This window comes from Gopherus evgoodei, chromosome 16, assembly GCF_007399415.2.
Source record: "Gopherus evgoodei ecotype Sinaloan lineage chromosome 16, rGopEvg1_v1.p, whole genome shotgun sequence".
In the NCBI taxonomy this organism is placed as follows: Eukaryota; Metazoa; Chordata; order Testudines; family Testudinidae; genus Gopherus; species Gopherus evgoodei.
This window is the reverse complement of record NC_044337.1, coordinates 7209993-7227216: the sequence shown is the minus strand read 5'-3', so window position 1 is coordinate 7227216 and position 17224 is coordinate 7209993. Positions and strand designations below refer to the sequence as shown.

At 42.4% G+C, this 17224-nt stretch overlaps 1 protein-coding gene across 3 annotated transcripts in view; it reads right to left on the bottom strand.

Annotated features, from left to right (window-relative positions):
* The window catches only part of EHMT1 (euchromatic histone lysine methyltransferase 1), a 174533-nt gene that overhangs the window by 115395 nt on the left and 41914 nt on the right, over positions 1 to 17224 (bottom strand). Inside the window, exon 1 of one of the 3 annotated variants that reach the window (XM_030535180.1) lies at positions 2519 to 2612. The exons of the other annotated variants lie outside the window; for them this stretch is intronic. The gene's annotated coding sequence lies outside the window, so the exon portion shown is untranslated. Of the gene's footprint in view, positions 1 to 2518; positions 2613 to 17224 lie in introns of those variants that run through there. 3 annotated transcript variants of the gene reach the window in all.

Below are 17224 nucleotides of genomic sequence, written 5' to 3'. Positions count from 1 at the left end.
CAGGGTACTGAATGCATCATGCATACTTCACCTTCAAGAACATAGATCCAGCTTATTGCTTTAACCACAGTAACCATGTGCTCAGCAAAGAAAAGTATTGTTATTTCTCTTTGGGAGAGGAGACGTGGCAGGGATCAGAGACATTTCAGTGGATCCACAGAGCAAAGTCATACTAGTCATGATCATAGTCTTATGTCAGTGAAGCAGGCAGTAAAGATGGCTGCTTCCATTCACTCTGACTTTTGCTGCAGCTCCATTGAAATGCTGAAGATCGTTTTAGAGACAATTCTGCTTCTAAATTTCCTATGATCATGTATTTCCCTCTCCTGACCTCCCACCTAATTTTGTAGCATTAGGGATAGACAGCCACATGAAAATACAACCTTTGGGATTCATCTGTTCATGTTGCTTTTATTAATTCCCCAAAATCATCAACCTCTGGTTGCAAAAGCACGTGATGGCTCTGTAAGTGATTCAGCTGACATAATGAATTTGTGTGAGGGAGAGCAGGAAGAAATGAACTCTTGAAAGCAAAGATCCTGTCTTCATGCAAATATCACTGGCAGTAAGGGGAGAGAAATACAGAAAGCATGATGTGTACACTCAGTTGTCTCTAAAAGGATTGCTTTTCAGCGATTGCCATGAGGTGGCAGTGGACCTTTAAGGCTATCGCACAAACACAGTAGTGTCACATGAGCCTTAGCCTCTGAAACTACTAAGTCAAACTTCCTCCTCCAGGAGACTTGACCATACACGATAATTTCAGCCCCAATTTTCTCAACACCAGAAAATCAGTGGGGGAAGGGGGAAGCAGCCAATGAGATCAATCATGAAAAGCTATAAATATATTCCACATATAAGCCAATGAAAATGAAAGCAATGCTTATAAACTGCATCGTCACAATGCATATATTTCGTACACATGCTTATTTTTTCCTTAGCCATTTCTCCACTATTAGCCCACCATCACCTATTATAAAGAGACGTGCTATACATCCAGACATGTAGCATAGATGCCTGAGGCGCAGGACAGACCTTCTGAAAGGCACTTTAAAACTGACACCAAACTTACTACAAAGTTGCTAAATCAAACAAGCTATTTAAGGATTGCATCATTCCTTCCTTGTGCTCGGACAACTCTCAGCAAAGGCAAGGGGAGAATTGGATGTGCAAGAAATGCAGGTTTGGGCAATAAATATGCAAGTTAATTTAGGCCATAAACTGACTCATCACTCAACAGATTGATCTAACCATGTAAGGCAATCATCTGGAACTAAGCAATAAAATCAAAACCCGCAGGTTTCACTCTTAAACATTTACACATTAAAGTACATTGTGAGGAACAACCAGAGTTGTCCTAAAGAGTCAAACCACTTTACTGGATGTAGTCTAAAGATGGACTGTAATCAGAGACTTCTGTTAATAAAAAAAGCCAAATGCACTAACTTCATACAGTAATTCCAAAGCTCCATTCTCCATACTGTTTTAAATACGATACCCTCATTTGTAACTTCTTTTAGAACCAGACTGATATGAATTTGGACAGCCAATATGATGTTCCCCATAGAGTATATACAGTATCTCAGCACTGACTAGATGTTTCTATAATCACCAAACTTCCCCCTTTCTCTACACTAAGACTGTCATTACACCTCCCTACAACAAACACCAACAGCCAATGTAAATGTTTTATTAGCACTACACCATGTGGCTTGCTAGTATACCAACTGAAATCAATCACCTCCTTCTACTGCACCAGTCAGCTGGTGATTAAAAATTCCATGGAAAAAGCTAACAACTGCACACCCAATGCAAAAACCCAACTCAACCCAGATAACAGATTGCTGTTCTTCCCTTCAAACTTACTTGCCAACACTAAACCCTGTTGACTCCAGGCTGACAACTAGCATAAATCACCATGTCGGCCAAGGAACAAAATATATATTTTCCCACTTCTTGCAAAATTAGAAAGACAATTGATTTCATGGAGTTTGATTTGTTTATAATCATTGGAATGCAAAATAAAAAAGGGAGTTAGTTTTACATTCCTTTGCACTCCCATAGCCCCAAACAGCTTTGGATTCAAACTGAAATGTAGATCTGATCCTTTTCAGTGTTACAAATAATAATAATTAACAACTGAGTTACCACAATCCTACGCTGAGCGTGATCACATGTTCTCCAACATGAAGGCACAATCAGACAAATCCAAAGCCTTCGCTGCCAGCTCTGTCTCCGAGTGGCCTGCCTGTTGTTGCTTTATGTCATAACCCTAACATTAGACAGGTTCTTTCTTTATATAGGTTTGCAAGTCAGTAAAGGTCATTATTTTAAAATCCTCCAGTCTGATCAGCAGGAAGCAGTTTGAAGCCACCTTATGTGAGTGGTTAACTATGCTGCTTTTGAATCAATTCCAACACTTTCCTCAAGAACCACTTCATCTGGTCTATTTATTCCCAAGTCAGAATCCCTACGGAAGCCCCATGGCACGTGAATTAAATTTCCAGAATTCCCCTACCTCTGTGGTTCTGTCTGAAGAGAGCTGCTGTTTCCTTCCAGATCCTGACTTCAGGCCTATAACTCCTTCAGCCACAAATCCATCTCACTCTATGGGTGCAGCTTCAACCCTGGAGCATGCTCAGTAAAGGCATCTTCAGCCATTTCAGAGCTTTAATGAAATGTAAGCATAAGGAAGTGTCATTAGCAAAAAAAGGTGCAGGATTCATCATGATCCAGTCAACCTCACTGTTTCCATCCACTGTGTCATCAAGGTTAATCTTTCAATATGTGGAATGCAGGCTGCATTTTCAGTTGTCAAGCGTTATTTTAGAACAAAAGCAAGGAGAACATCTTGTCTCTGGCAAGCCTTATGCAAAAAGTAGCATTTAACAGACACTGAAACAAGCATATTTTCACGGTAGGCCTTTCACAGATGAGAACATTTTCATCAGAAGTCATTAAAAAATGCATTTACAGCAGACTTTAACTGATGCTTTGAATGCACTATGCAAATAGTGCTTTTCGTCTTAAAGCTAAATCTACCTTAATTTATTCTATATTAGCTGGAAAACTATTCCAAAGGAAAGTTACAATGCATAATGGGAAAAGAAAATTGCACCACACATCAAATTACTTTTTAAGAAACCAAAGAAACAAGGATATTTGTTGTTGTCCAGTCAACCCTCAATTCATTTTTCAACGCTAATTCCTCAAAATACATAGAGTATTTTTTCCCTCCAAACTGCTTTACAAATTACAAAATAGGCTTGAAGCCCAGCGGGCATTTTTCACTGGCACACTGCATCTTGTGAATTACTCTTCTTGTGAAAACTACGAACTTTCGCCTGCAAGCCTTTACTCCTTACTGACGTGAGTAGTCCCATTAGTTCAATAGGACTACTTACATAAGGAAAAACTAGTTGTATGAGTAACGGTTTGCAGGAATGGGCACAAAACTAGCCATTAGCCCCTACAAAGTCTTGGATCTTAGCCAAAAAACCTCTGGACATGGAAATCAGTTAATTGTCCATGCACACCACTACCTGACACGGGTTTTCTATGCATCCCATGACTAACACTTCTTTAGTTCATGTACAGTGTCCGCTTCGATGCAAATGTTTTGGGCCCTCGAAGAACAACCAGATATTCACAACACAGCATTTCACAGAAACCCTGGACTAGCTTAGTTGGTAGTTGGGTCAGGAGAGTGCATCTTTTTCTAAGCTAAATTTCCAAGGAGGCAATTAGAGCCACTCAAATGATAAAAAGGGGACTAAAATATATTTAATGCAATAAACCAAATTAAATGTCCCATTTTCGTCTATATACAGCATACTCACGTGCCAGGTGGACACTTCTCACATGAATTCACAATTTATATAGATACACACACACACAAATTCAAGAAAGCACTCTACAGCCAACTAGTGGTTTTTAGCTTTAACCAAATTATTTTAGGGGTAGTGAAGTGCTGATGATGGCTTCCTGTTCACTCTCAAAGCAATGACATTCACTTTTGACACATCCTTTTGAGCAGAGCATCTGTCAGATGCATTTCACCAGAGTATTTTTTCAGAGTATAAACACATTCGGTAACGTGACCCATGATAAATTTACTATGTAAAAAGTGTGTGTTGGTGTCCACTCAAGCCTTTAGTTCTCCCAAAACATTTCATTACATCACCCATACTCACAAATTGAAGTAGCCATTTGGCCACATGACACTTTCTTTATGGGAATGTGTAGTAGGTCCATCATTTTCAATGCAGGACAGTGTTCTCCTTACACCATAACAGATAAATCTAAGATATTATATAGGTTTTCATTAAGCACAAATTGGCATAGTCTGCTGATTAATTCCATCCCCCTCCTCCCCTCTTTACCTTTAAATTGAAGGTAATTTAAAAATAATATGCAGACCATATAATCCTGTGGCATGTCTGCTAAATGTAAGCATTTGCAACTAGCGCAGCTCAAGCATGTCAAGTCTGTTTCCTTGGAAACAAAGACCAATTTGTAAGCATTGCCCTTAAAATATATAAGGAAGCTGTACCTGCAACTCTTGTTGATAAAAAGGAATGAAAGCTGCTTCACATACCATCAAGGTTCTTACAGAACTATCAATAGTCAGAGCAGCAAGCCAACTGTTCATTAAAGGGACAGACTGGCTTGCAACTATATAAAACCCCTTGTTCAGTAGCTATCTGCCCAAGGCATTTGCTTTGTTTCCCTGGGAAGTGGCGGGGAAAGAAAGAAAGGAAATCAAGATTCAATCGCTTACCCTAGACTAGGTCCTCTGTTTCCAGTGGATGAGCAGACTAAGTGGGAAACCCTTAACACAGTTCCACAATGTATGTTAGCACAGTTCAAAATACACCTGCCATCAACACAGACTGAAGAGCTGCAACATGTCCAGTAGAAACAGTAACCTTTCCCAGATTTGTTTTGTTAGTTTTATCTCCACAACTTCAGGCCAAGGGCACGCATTAGGGTTTATGTGCAAAGGCTGCCTTTCCTCACAATCATAACTCTTCTCATAGGGCTGTTCACACCGAAAGGTCCTCGAGCTGAAGGCTATAAATCCTCTGGTGATGACACATAACCTCTTTGTGTGGACAGGAATGAGGGCAAGGAGAGAGACACATTAAGTAATAGTGCTGAGTGATCTAGAGCCTGATCTGCAGAGGTGCTGAGCACCTGCAGCTCCCACTGACTTCGTTTGGAGTTGCCGGGGCTTGAAAATCAGGATGCAGGAAGTTAAATGAACACACATGAAAGAGCAAATAAAGTGATGGCTCCTTAAACATATTCTTCTGAAGATTGACTCAGCACAGAGTTCATCTTAAAACAAGCTGGGCCGAAAGGCCAGCTTGCAATATCTGCTTGAGTTGACATGGGCCCGATTCTGCTCTCCCTTACATGTGTGAAAATCACAAGCAACAGCAATGAAATCAATGGAGATAATGATGTGAGAGGAGAACTGGTCCCGGCATACTCATATTGTTATTCTGAATGCAACCCGCAGTGTGATATAGGCACTTTCCAAATACAGAATGAGATGCACAAGAAACCAGGCAAGCTACAGAGAAGGGAAAAGGGATGCAACATACAAACAAACATCTGTCCTATTTAAATTGTCTTTTAATGGTAAAAGCTAAGTGTTTACCTTTGCTTGATTTACAAAAACAAAGCAAACCACCTTCAAGTCCTCATAATTGATGACTTATTGTTATACATAGATAAGAGATCCACAGAATGCAGCCACATCACCAATATCTAGTAAAACTGCATTTCTTTCTTGCAAATGAAGACAACTGAGACCTCCACGCCATCGAGCACCTAATTTTCAAAAGTGCTCTGTCCAAAGGTTAATCTGCAATGAGGGTGCTTGGAAACTTTTAAAAATCAGGCCTTCAGCTCTTATCCATCAGAGGGTTTTAGAAGAGGCCTTCTGCTTGAAAATGCCAATTTACTGATGGAACGACCTTGTGACCCACCGGAACATGCTCATAGTAGAACCCAGGCAGCAGCCTGAAGGGTAAAATTTGACATTAAAAACTTGCATGTGTCCAGGGAAACTGCCTCTAGATCAGTGGTTCTCAACCTTTCCAGACTCCTGTGCCCCTTTCAGGGGTCTGACTTGACTTGCACACCCCAAGTTTCACCTCACTTAAAAACTAATTGCTTACAAAATCAGACATCAAAAGCACAGAAGTGTCACAGCCCACTATTACTGGAAAATTGCTGACTCATTTTTACCATATCATTATAAAATAAAGCGACTGGAATATAAATATTGTACTTACCTTTCAGAGTGATACTTCAGCCTGTTTTTCATTTGCAAAGCTGAAACTCGAGCCCCACCACCCGTAACTTAGGGCTTGTCTACATCAGAAAGTTGCAGCACTGGTGAGGGAGTTACAGCGCTGCAACTTTGAAGGTGTACACATCTGCAGGGCACCACCAGCGCTGCAACTCCCTGTTTGCAGCGCTGGCCGTACTCCCGTTTTGTCTGGGGTGTAGAGGATCCAGCGCTGGTAATCCAATGTAGACACTTACCAGCGCTTTTCTTGACCTCCGTGGAACGAGGAAGCCTCTGGTAATCAAGCTGGTCTCCTTCCCCGGCTTGCTCTCTCGTTCCCGGAACCCCGAGCAAGCAGGTCTCCTTCCCTGCGGTTTGCAGGGTGGCTCCGGGAACGAGAGAGCAAGCCGCGGCGAAGCTGGTCTCCTTCCCCGGCTTGCTCTCTCGTTCCCCGAACCCCGAGCAAGCAGGTCTCCTTCCCTGCGGTTTGCAGGGTGGCTCCGGGAACGCGAGAGCAAACCGCGGCGAAGCTGGTCTCCTTCCCCGGTTTGCTCTCGCGTTCCCGGAACCCCCCTTGAAGCCGCCCAACAGCGCTGCAGTGTGGCCACATCTAACACCACTTGCAGCGCTGGTTGCTGTAAGTGTGGCCACTCTGCAGCGCTGGCCCTATACAGCTGTACTAATACAGCTGTAACAACCAGCGCTGCAAAATTTTAGATGTAGACATGGCCTTAGCTTCGCAAGGGCCCTTGAGGCATGAGGCCCCGGACAATTGCCCTGCTTGCTACCCCCTAATGCCAGCCCTGTGTATGTTTCCATGATTTTATTGTTCATTGCCCACGTCTTGTCCATGACTTTTAATAAAAATACCAGTGCCAAAATCAGCATTACAGATAGAGACATATAAACAAGTCACTGTCTGTATGAAATTTTAGTTTGCACTGATTTTGCTAGGGCTTTTTCTGTAGCCTGTTGTAAAATTAGGCAAATATCTAGATGAGTTGATGTACCTCTTGGAAGATTCTGGGTACTTCCAGGGGTACGTGAACCTTTAGTTGAGAACCACCATGTTAGAGCATGAAGCCCTATCTTAAAAGCCAATCCACTGTCAGTACATTGACTTTTCAACTGACAGTGAATAGCATTTAACTGGTTTAATGCAATTTTCCAATCATAGTCCAGCCTGAAATACTGTAATCCCAAAGGCAAATTCTCCAGCCAACCACCCACAAATGTACATCTTCACCTCCTGCAGCTTATTCTTATAATACTAGATTTGTCCAAACCAATGCAGATGTTCTTGGAGGCTCTGACCATTTCCCAGCCCTAATTATCTGTGTGTCTCAGCTAAAAAGACAGATTAAATACCCAAAAGAGCATTTAAAATCACCTAGAACTGGCTATAAGGAAAAATAATCATCTGCTTAATTTTATTACTACAAATAAGAAAAATACTTAGCACTTTTCATCTCTAAATCCCAAAGTGGTGTATAAAAGGTGGAGATAATGAAACTTACCCATTTTATAGATGGAAAAACTGAGGCACAGAGAGGAGAAGGCCAAAAGTTTGAAAAGTGGTCTTAGGCTATGTCTATACTACCCTACAGTTTGGGCTGTGGGGGTGTGAATAGCTCAGCGCCCCACAGTGCTGAACGGTAACACTCCTATGTGGATGCTGGGAGCATGCACTAAAAGGTTCCTAGTCACATTAACAAAAACCTCTTCAAAACAGGATTATGTTAACGCAACCTAGGAACCTTTTAGTTCATGCTCCTAGCATCAACATGGGGATGTCACAGCTTAGCACTCTGGGACACTCTGCTATTCACACCCCTGCAGGGTGGTATACACAAGCTCTTAGTTTAGTGTACTGAATATGAGGATGGGTCTTCAGAGACCTAGATTCTACTCCAGGCCCTGCCACTGATTCACTGTGTCACCCTGGGCATGCCACTTTAGCCAACATTTAGGCCACTGCTTTTGGTTTCCAAATGTGAGATACTTTGGGTCTGACTTCAAGATTCAATGGGATGTGGGCATCTAACTCCTTTAAAAATCCCAGCCTCAACTATTTTAAAACAAGCATAAACAGTACTAGACAGAAGTAGCAGCTATATTATTTTTTCTTTATATATTCCCCTCCCCCAAAAATAACTTTTAGTTGGTGGGGAAAAAAAAATTATACAAAAAATGTATTTCAACAAAAAGCTTTAACTTTTAATTGGTGCGCTTCTTTGTATTTAAACCAGACTGCATCCTGTTGTCACTGAATCTGTGACACCAGTACACCAACTGGCCAGTGTCACAAGAGGTCACTCTTCAAGAAGTTAGCCACCACCTCAGGCTCAGAAAAACCACTTCTACTGAAAATTTTTTAATTATTTCTTTGCTGGAGTGGCAGGGACACAGAATATGGGCAGACAGCTGACAGCAGGAGTTGCTACATCATGTGGTTTGTACAGATAAACATTTGCCAATTTTTTAGGTAACAATGTAATATGGCAATAATAGTGTATGTAAAAATATCGGGTCAGACCACTTGCTTCTTAACAAGTCTCCCATTCTCCCTTTTTTCTGCACCCTTGTTAGTGCCCCAACACGTGCTGCTTGCAAATACCTAAGTAACAAAGAATGAATGCTTGGGGCCACTCGTGTTCCTGGAGATGTCTGAACACTAATTTAAATGAGGAAAGGTAGCTATGGCATTTGGTGTACTAACCTATTTAACCACCCCATTTAAATATGTTCCACAATTTGCCATGACAAAGGCCCAACATTCATCTTCCGTAAGAAAATTCTACAAGAATAAGCCTTTGTCATGGCAGAAAAAGGGGAGAGTGGGAAGTAGTTTCTGTTCCTGAGGGCTTGTCTACACTTAACAGCAGGTCCAACGCACGGCGATCGGTGCATTAGTGGTCGATTTCGCAGGTCTAGATCACTCTCCTGTCAACTTCTGTCCTCCACCTGAACGAGAAGCTCAAGGGGAGTCGAGGGGAGACCATCTCCAGTCGACATCGCATAGGGTGGACCCCGCAGTAAGTAGATCCAAGTACGTCGACTTCAGCTATGTTATTCACATAGCTGAAGTTGCATAACTTAGCTTGATCTCCCCTCATAACGTAGACAAGGCCTCAGTCTGCGACAGGCTAGCTGTCTGATCTTGTTCAAAGTCAACTGTACCCCTGTTTTCAAAAGCAGTCACTGATGCTGGATGCCCAACTTTGGACACCTTAGGCCTGATTTTCAGAAGCGCTGAGCACCTATTGCTCTGATTGACACATATGGAAGCTGCAAGTGTTCAGCACCTCTTAAACTCAGGCCTCAAGACTCAGACTGAGCACCCAAAAAGCAGAGGCATCCGAATTAAATCAATATTTTCAAAACTGGCCTCTCAAGCTGTCAGTGCTTCAGGTTTCCCAGGCAGGAAATAATACTACACACCTACTGCCCAGGAAGATATGAGGCTTTATTTGTTAACATCTGGAGTGGCTTTGAGACCTTCATAGAGAAGGTGCTAGATAAATGCAAAATAGTAGTAGCATTATTTGGAGCTTTCAGAGGGCTGTGCTAGGCAAAGTGGCCATTTGCTTTTGAAATGTTTTCAATTCAGCAATCCAGCCTCTGCTATTCTTTGCTTTCTCGCAGACACAGTAGCTCATATCTGACCTTGGTGTAAATCCAACGAAGTCAAAGGAGTTACACTAGGGTAAACTTAGTCTAGCGACAAAAACTACTCTTTCCCCTACTCTCACTGGGCAAGAAAAATGCAAAGACCCAGGGCTCAACGTTTCAATGTTTTGTACCAGCTCAGACTAGCTCTCCCAGGTGCTGAGCTTTACACCTCGGTATTGGGTTCTGACCTTGCAGTGCAATCCTGCATCAAGGGTACAGCTGTTCCTTGGAACAAGGGGCCTGATCCTCTGTTTTCCTGTACCTTGTACAGTCATTTACACCAGTAAAACGCTACTATTCTAACTCAGTAGCATTTTACACCCCCCTTTGCATAAATGTGACCGCACAGTGTGCATGGGCAATGCAGAATCAGGCTCAAGATCTTTTCAGACAGGGAACCTACTCACAGGTGTCATCAACCATCTGATCATTCAGGCCTCAATTAAATAAACTCAAGTCCGCCTGCTTTCCTCCCGCAGCTAGGTAATATTTCCCACTTGGTACGGGAAAGCTCTGCAGTTTCACATGAGGCTTACCAGGAGCTGGATCATTCCCAGTATCTGCTCACTTGATCTTGTCCAGAAAACCAGAACTAGCCCTTCATGAGGATATTTCAGACTCAGTTGACTGAATGGCTTTGATCAATTTATCCCTGCAGGCCTTTGATCTAATCACTCGTGTTGTACTTTGGGGGTTAAATCTTGTCCTCATTTACCCCTATGAGGGCAGGATTTAGCCAAACAGAAAGATTCCCAGGACCAGACATCCTATTCCTACAGTCAGCAGCAGAAAACATGCAAACCAGAAACCTCTTCAGTGCACTGAGGTTTGCGTTTTATCCAGCGTCACCATGGCGCATTCATTAAGCTTCAGCACAGTCTGTGCGGTGATCTTTCTCCAAACAGGTTAATGTCAAGCTAAATACTGGTAGATCACCTTGCAAACATTATTTAGCTCCTTTCTTGAGCCCCTGGTGTCTTTCGCTGTCACTAGTGAGCAACACCAACATGGGAACTGCGAATCTGGGCTGGCAAAGCACCTCACAGCCTCAACCACACAAGAAAACAAGTGTCGATCCTGCCACCCTCACTTATTCACATCACACAGTGCTTTCCTCCATAATGGTCCCACTGAAATCTATGGGACAACTTGCAACGTAAGACACCATTCAGTATAGGGTTGGCAAAACGTGGTGCATAGTGAAACACCTTTGTAGGAAGTAAAATACTCTTTTTCATTCTTTTCTGTGTATACTTTGTACCATTCCACTTCATGACTGAAAAGCCCAAATACTACAGATCTTAAATAAGCCCCTGAGCCTGCAAAAGAAAATCATGGAGGCAGATCCCAGAGCCCACCTGGAGCCTTAATCAAAGTCAACAAGGCTCCTCAGAGATGTCTGCCCACATCCATCTCTCTGCAGGATTGGGGTTTAAGCATAAGCAAATGTATGATCTAAATGCAAATGTATCTTAAACCTTGACTGCTTGTAGGGAATCATCGTGTGGTTGTGAGAGGGACTGCTGAGTAGCATTTTCCCTTTCTCTCCCTTTAAGTGGAGAGGCCCATTCAGGCACATCACGATAACAATTATATAAACTCTGACTCTTGCCTGCATATTTATACCTGCCTCTGGAAATTTCCACCACGTGTGTCTGACGAAGTGGGTATTCACCCACAAAAGCTTATGCTCCAATACTTCTGTTAGTCTATAAGGTGCCACAGGACTCTGTCACTTTTTAGAGATCCAGACTAACACAGCTACCCCTATATAAACTCACATGGTTACAAAGAGAAAATCCCTTTGGCATTGTCATTACTCTGCTAGGATTTTTGATATTCTCTCTTCCTAACGTGCCTCAGATGTTGGTGTGAAACCTACAAGGGTGAATATTTACAGGTCAGTAAACTGACATGCCTGGAGCTCCAGATTTTTTTTTTAAACTCCCTTTGGAAGGAATAGTCTGAAAGATGAGTTTTAAGGCACTCTAAGAGGCCTGTCACTTCAGAAAACATTCAATGCTCTCCATCCATTCTGGAGTGACTAAAGCTCTGCTGGAATCCTAGTTCAGTTCTGCATATTACATACCTAACCTAAATATGCCTCATTCCAGAGAGACTGGAATGGATGTCATGAATCAAATAAGCAGCCTCCATCCATCCCAACATACAAACTGAAAACAAAAGAAACATGGCTCACAGTCATAAATAATAAAAGTACATAGAAACCTTTATTTATCCCTGCATCAGTATAATACTAATACCCCAGTCTGTAGTGAAATGCTAATGCCACATCTTCATAAAGCAGAATCTTTCTGCAGTGAGGGATGCTACTAAATCAGACATTCTGTTCAGCTCTAAATTGTGGAAAGTGGACACTCGTGCGCATACTAAACGAGAGAGTCAAGTGGATTTTTCACTCCTTCGTTTCTAGCACGTTTGTATTTCTGTTGCAGCCATTTCTTTTGTCCCTCGCAATGCTACCGTTCACTCAGTTATGCTTAAATCTAGGCGTCTCTCACTCTATTTGAGGAAAAGGAAGGGAAAATAGCTGCTGTCACTTTGCTTATAAAAACTACAACCAAACAGTGCTCCATAAGGATCATGATGGATTTAAAGTTGCTGAATCCTGGTCATTGGAGGTTTTTAAGAGCAAGTTAGACAAACAGCTGTCTGGGATGGTCTAGGTTTACTTGGTCCTGCCTGAGCCCAGGGGACTGGACTTGATGGCCTCTTGAGGTCCCTTCCAGTCGTACATTTCTATGATTCGATGTCAGCCCATGCACTGATATTCCATATCTTGCCATGCAAAATATTAAAGCAGGTTCTCTGTCCCATTTACAGAATGCATTGAGAAGCATGATCGCTAAAGCTTTGGCTAACTGAGTAGAGTTCCATTAGGTACTCTACCCAGACAGCCATTTTCATCGCAACCTACCTCGCAGTGCTTATCAAGGGCACACTTCATTTCCGAAACCAACTCTGACACTGCCTGGTTCCCAAAATCTCCTTTAAATGTTACATTCATTGAAAACAGGGGCACCTCCGGAGAAGGGAAACGTTTTTAAATTGTGTCTCTGTCTCCACGGCAAAAAAAGAGGTGTGTGTTTGAGGTTGAAATGGCTCACTTGATATAGCCAGCTTGACAGAAAATCCTAACAGAGAGAAGGCACTGTAGCTTTTACCTTGATGTTTCTAGTCGAGGTGAACCCCAGGCTGCATGTATAGTGTTAACCTACACTGAGGTCAAACCTACCTATATCTTGTTTCCACTAGGATCTGACATTAAGATAGCCATTTCACCACTGCTATCTTGATGAAAAGATGTACCTCTTTTAGCAGTCAAGACAGAGCCTAAGACTGTGATAGTCATTGAGAACAACAAGGCAGACAGGCTATTGCCATGCCTTAGGAAGCATGAGTTACACAGAATCCGTTTTCACTAGCACAGAGTATAATCCTCCTAAACTCTCTTTCCACATGGCCATTCACATGCTTTATCAAGGCCTCTAAGCATCAAGACATTACTTAGCCAGCTGTAGTGTCTTAAATGAGGGGAATCTACTGCCTCCACAAGGGGGGGTCAAGTTGGGGGAAGGGCATGGTCATCCCTCAGTCCAATGCCAGCACAATTTTCAGATTTATTTTTTCAACAGCCAAATCACCATTTAACCACAGGTTCACATGATGGATAAAGCAAACATCTTGTTACCTAACACAGGGGCAAGTTACTAGGTCCTGCTTCCTCCCCTCCCACATCCTTTGCCCTTTTCATCCATTCTCCACCTTTCTGTCTGTATCTTTAGGTGTCTTTTCTTCAGTCTTTTTTTAACATCTGGGCTCTTTCTTCCACTAGTTTGTCTATAATTGTTCATCCCCTTAAATGTTTCAGTGCATTTCTCTCCTTCCTCATCCTCTGTGCCAAGTTATTCCTCTTCTGATCCGGTCTCTCTTCCTCTATTTTTACCTTCAGTGTTTTCTTTCTCCTCTTTTTCCCTGCTCTCCCAATGACACCACCCCCCATATCTAATCCTCTTCCTATGGACGCCTTCAGATGGTAGTTGGAGCACAGATCCTGCTAGTCCTCAAAATGCAGGGGATGAAGGTGTCTAGGCAGCAGAGTTAATTGGCAGCTGCTATCCTTCAAAAACAGGTGAGCTTGCTAGAAAACTCTGCCAAATCCCCTGTCCTGGTCTCAGAAACTGTAAAATTCAAACCACAAAACACATACACACACTCCCTTGAGCCAGCCAGTGAGGAGGAAGCCCAGCTTACTAGGACCTGTTCCCACTCTCATTGTATGTAGAGGATTCCAAAGAACACTTCTTTCTCTAATTTAACCTAGGTTTAGACACAGATCTTCTTTCTTGTTAAGTGTCCAAACAGTAGACTGCGTGTGTATGGCCTGAAGTAGGGGGAAGGGCTCCTGGCTTTTTTGAAGCTCTTTCAACCTTTTACCTTTTGAGTGATGGAACAGCCACTAGTAAGGGCTAGCTATACCAGAATAATTATCCCGTTATGTACATGTGGACACACTATTCTGGAATTAAAGTGACTTTATTCCAGTATAATTACTCCACTTAAAAAGCCAGGATTTATCCCAATATAACTGTAGCAGAATAATTATCTTGCTGTAACTATGCGGGAAAATTTCCCTAAAAATCGGTCGAGGAAATAAATATTGGAATTAAAATCTCCCCTCAAAAAAGTCTTTGTAAAGCAGAATCTTTGGAAATACAGGGTTCCTGTTCATTTATATTTGTCTGGATTCTCTGCTAGGTCACAGCCCCTACCTCTGACATCAGATGTTTTTACTCTTGGGCACAGGCACTGTCAGTATCCCACTGTAGCCTAAAGATTCCAGAAGACAGTGCCTACGCCATCGAATTAAACACTCCAGCATCCAGATTTACTCTGAAAAGGTGAAGAGCGCCCAGGTGCAGAAGGCCTGTACAAGACAGCACCTAAGCCTACCACTGTCTCTGTTGGGGGAGGAGGCAGAATGGCCATGCAGAATGTGTCTGCATCCTTATCCCCTATGCATCGTGGGCTCAATCCTGCCAGTGCAGAGCCCTCTGGCCCCAGTCAAACAAAGCACTTTAAGAAGGACTGTTCACATGCTTAAAGTGGTTTGCTGGGCTGGAACAAAGTAAGCCAGCAGTTTGCAGGAGCCAGCTCCATGTTTGGGGAGTCTCCAGCAAACCTGATTAGGCTGGAACAGACGGACTACTGGATTGGCACTTGGGTACGGTAACAAGAACTCCCACCTAGGGGCATGGATAGACTGTGACCACTTACCAGTCTGCAGACTGGTATGCAGTTATGCCTGCCCTCATGTCTCTGGGGTGGATTTTGTCCCTCCCCCGTCCCCAGCGGCATTCCCAGCACAAAGCCCAATTAATTATGGTTTGTATGGTATGCAGGAGAAAGAGGGGAGATGGGAGAGATGAATTTCAGCCAGCACCCCTGCAGAACCTATCATAGGAAAGCATCAGTGCTCCAAAGCCCACTGTTCGGGTGCATTTCATAGTCACCAATAAGAATCCTTTGACACCTATTTCCCTCCTGAAGCTGGCTTCCTTCCCCACCCTTCCTTGCATGCTGGTTTATTATTGTACATTTTATTGAAAAATTTAGAGTGATGCCATCGCCAGGTGCCTTATATTTATCCAAAAAAAACCAACAACCCACTAATTGATTTTTCAGCATTATGACTTAGCAACCTGATTTGTTATTGTAGGGTTGCTCATGAGAACTAGGCTACTGATGCCAATTTTTAAAAAAAATTGAAATTGCACTGACTAAAATTTATTTTAATCCAAACCCTCAAACAGAAAGAATTATATGGAGTTTTAAGACAGAAGGAGAGAGAGAAAAAAAAATCGATCGAGTTATGGGCCTATTGACTTTAAACAGTGCCCCTTTTAAGTCAGAGTGATCACATATTCAACTGATGGGGTGCAAATGCTACACACTCACACACGAGGCAATGGCAACACAATGCTATTTAAGAAACAGCACAGACCTTTCACCTAGACGCCCATTTTAATACAATGTCATCTGAAAACCAAGGCAAAAAGTCCAAAATAAGGACACGTTTTTAAAAAAAATGGGCCTATTTACCACGGTTACCCTCATTTCTATCTTTAAAAAAGAAAATAATAAACAAAACTCTTATTAAACTCTGGAAAACGTAACATTCAAAGTAAACAGTCCCCAAAATGCTACGCAACAAATCCACCCAGCCCTCTAACCTTTTCTCCATACTATACATTATGTATGTATCCCAAGGCACTGTGGTTTGTAAGCTGCATTTCATGGCTCTCTTTGCCTACCTACTTCGACACTCAAAATGAAGAAGTGTTGTCTTAATTCTGCTGCATTTAAGAGAGAAAGACTTGGTGGGACTTACCACAGGCAATTAAAAAAAATATATATGAACTGACTTTGCAATTCGTGGCCTTACCTGCTTCTGAAGTAACACATGAAAAGGGAATTATTTCCAACAACAGCAGCATGCAAGCAAAAGGCAGCACCTTACACAGAGCACAAATGAAAAGTGCAAAGGTTCCATGCTACCAGAACTAACCTGGCCTTCAGCAGAGCAGATAAAATATCAGAGAGACAAACTACTGATATGTGTTGCTAAGCCATGTAAGTTTAGAGAAGCATTTCCTCTAAGACAGTCTTTAGAAAACCCCAAAGGACTGAAGAATCAGCAGTAAAAACCTCTTAAATAAAGCTTGACATGATCCATACCTCTGTTTGGCTGTGCTGGCTTTTAAGATTTTCATCAAGGATTTCAGAGGCCTACACTGGTCTGTCCATGAGTTCCAACCCCACGGTAGGTGCTGAGGAGCATGCTCAGTGAGAGCTTTCTTACAATGCTCCACAGCTTCCTTCAGCTCATGGCCCTGCAGTTGTGCTAGCCAGCTGAAGAGGAAGTGAGTGGAAGCAAGGTGCAGGAGATACTGTGTTACTCTTTGGGTGTTTCAGGGGGAAAGGAAGCAAATATTTCCCTTCCAAAGGGAGAACTGGGACAGTTTTAAGCACTCCAGATCGTGTCTCGGACTAAACTAAGAGATTGCACATTTTAATCGCTTAATGATTAAACATTTTGCTTGGTGTTCCGACTGCCACATTTAAGATTTCAAACAACATCCACGCCAATATTATTCCTTAATTTAACATAACTGGATCTCGAATACATTTCCAACAGATTAAACCACAGAAATATCCACATGTTTAATG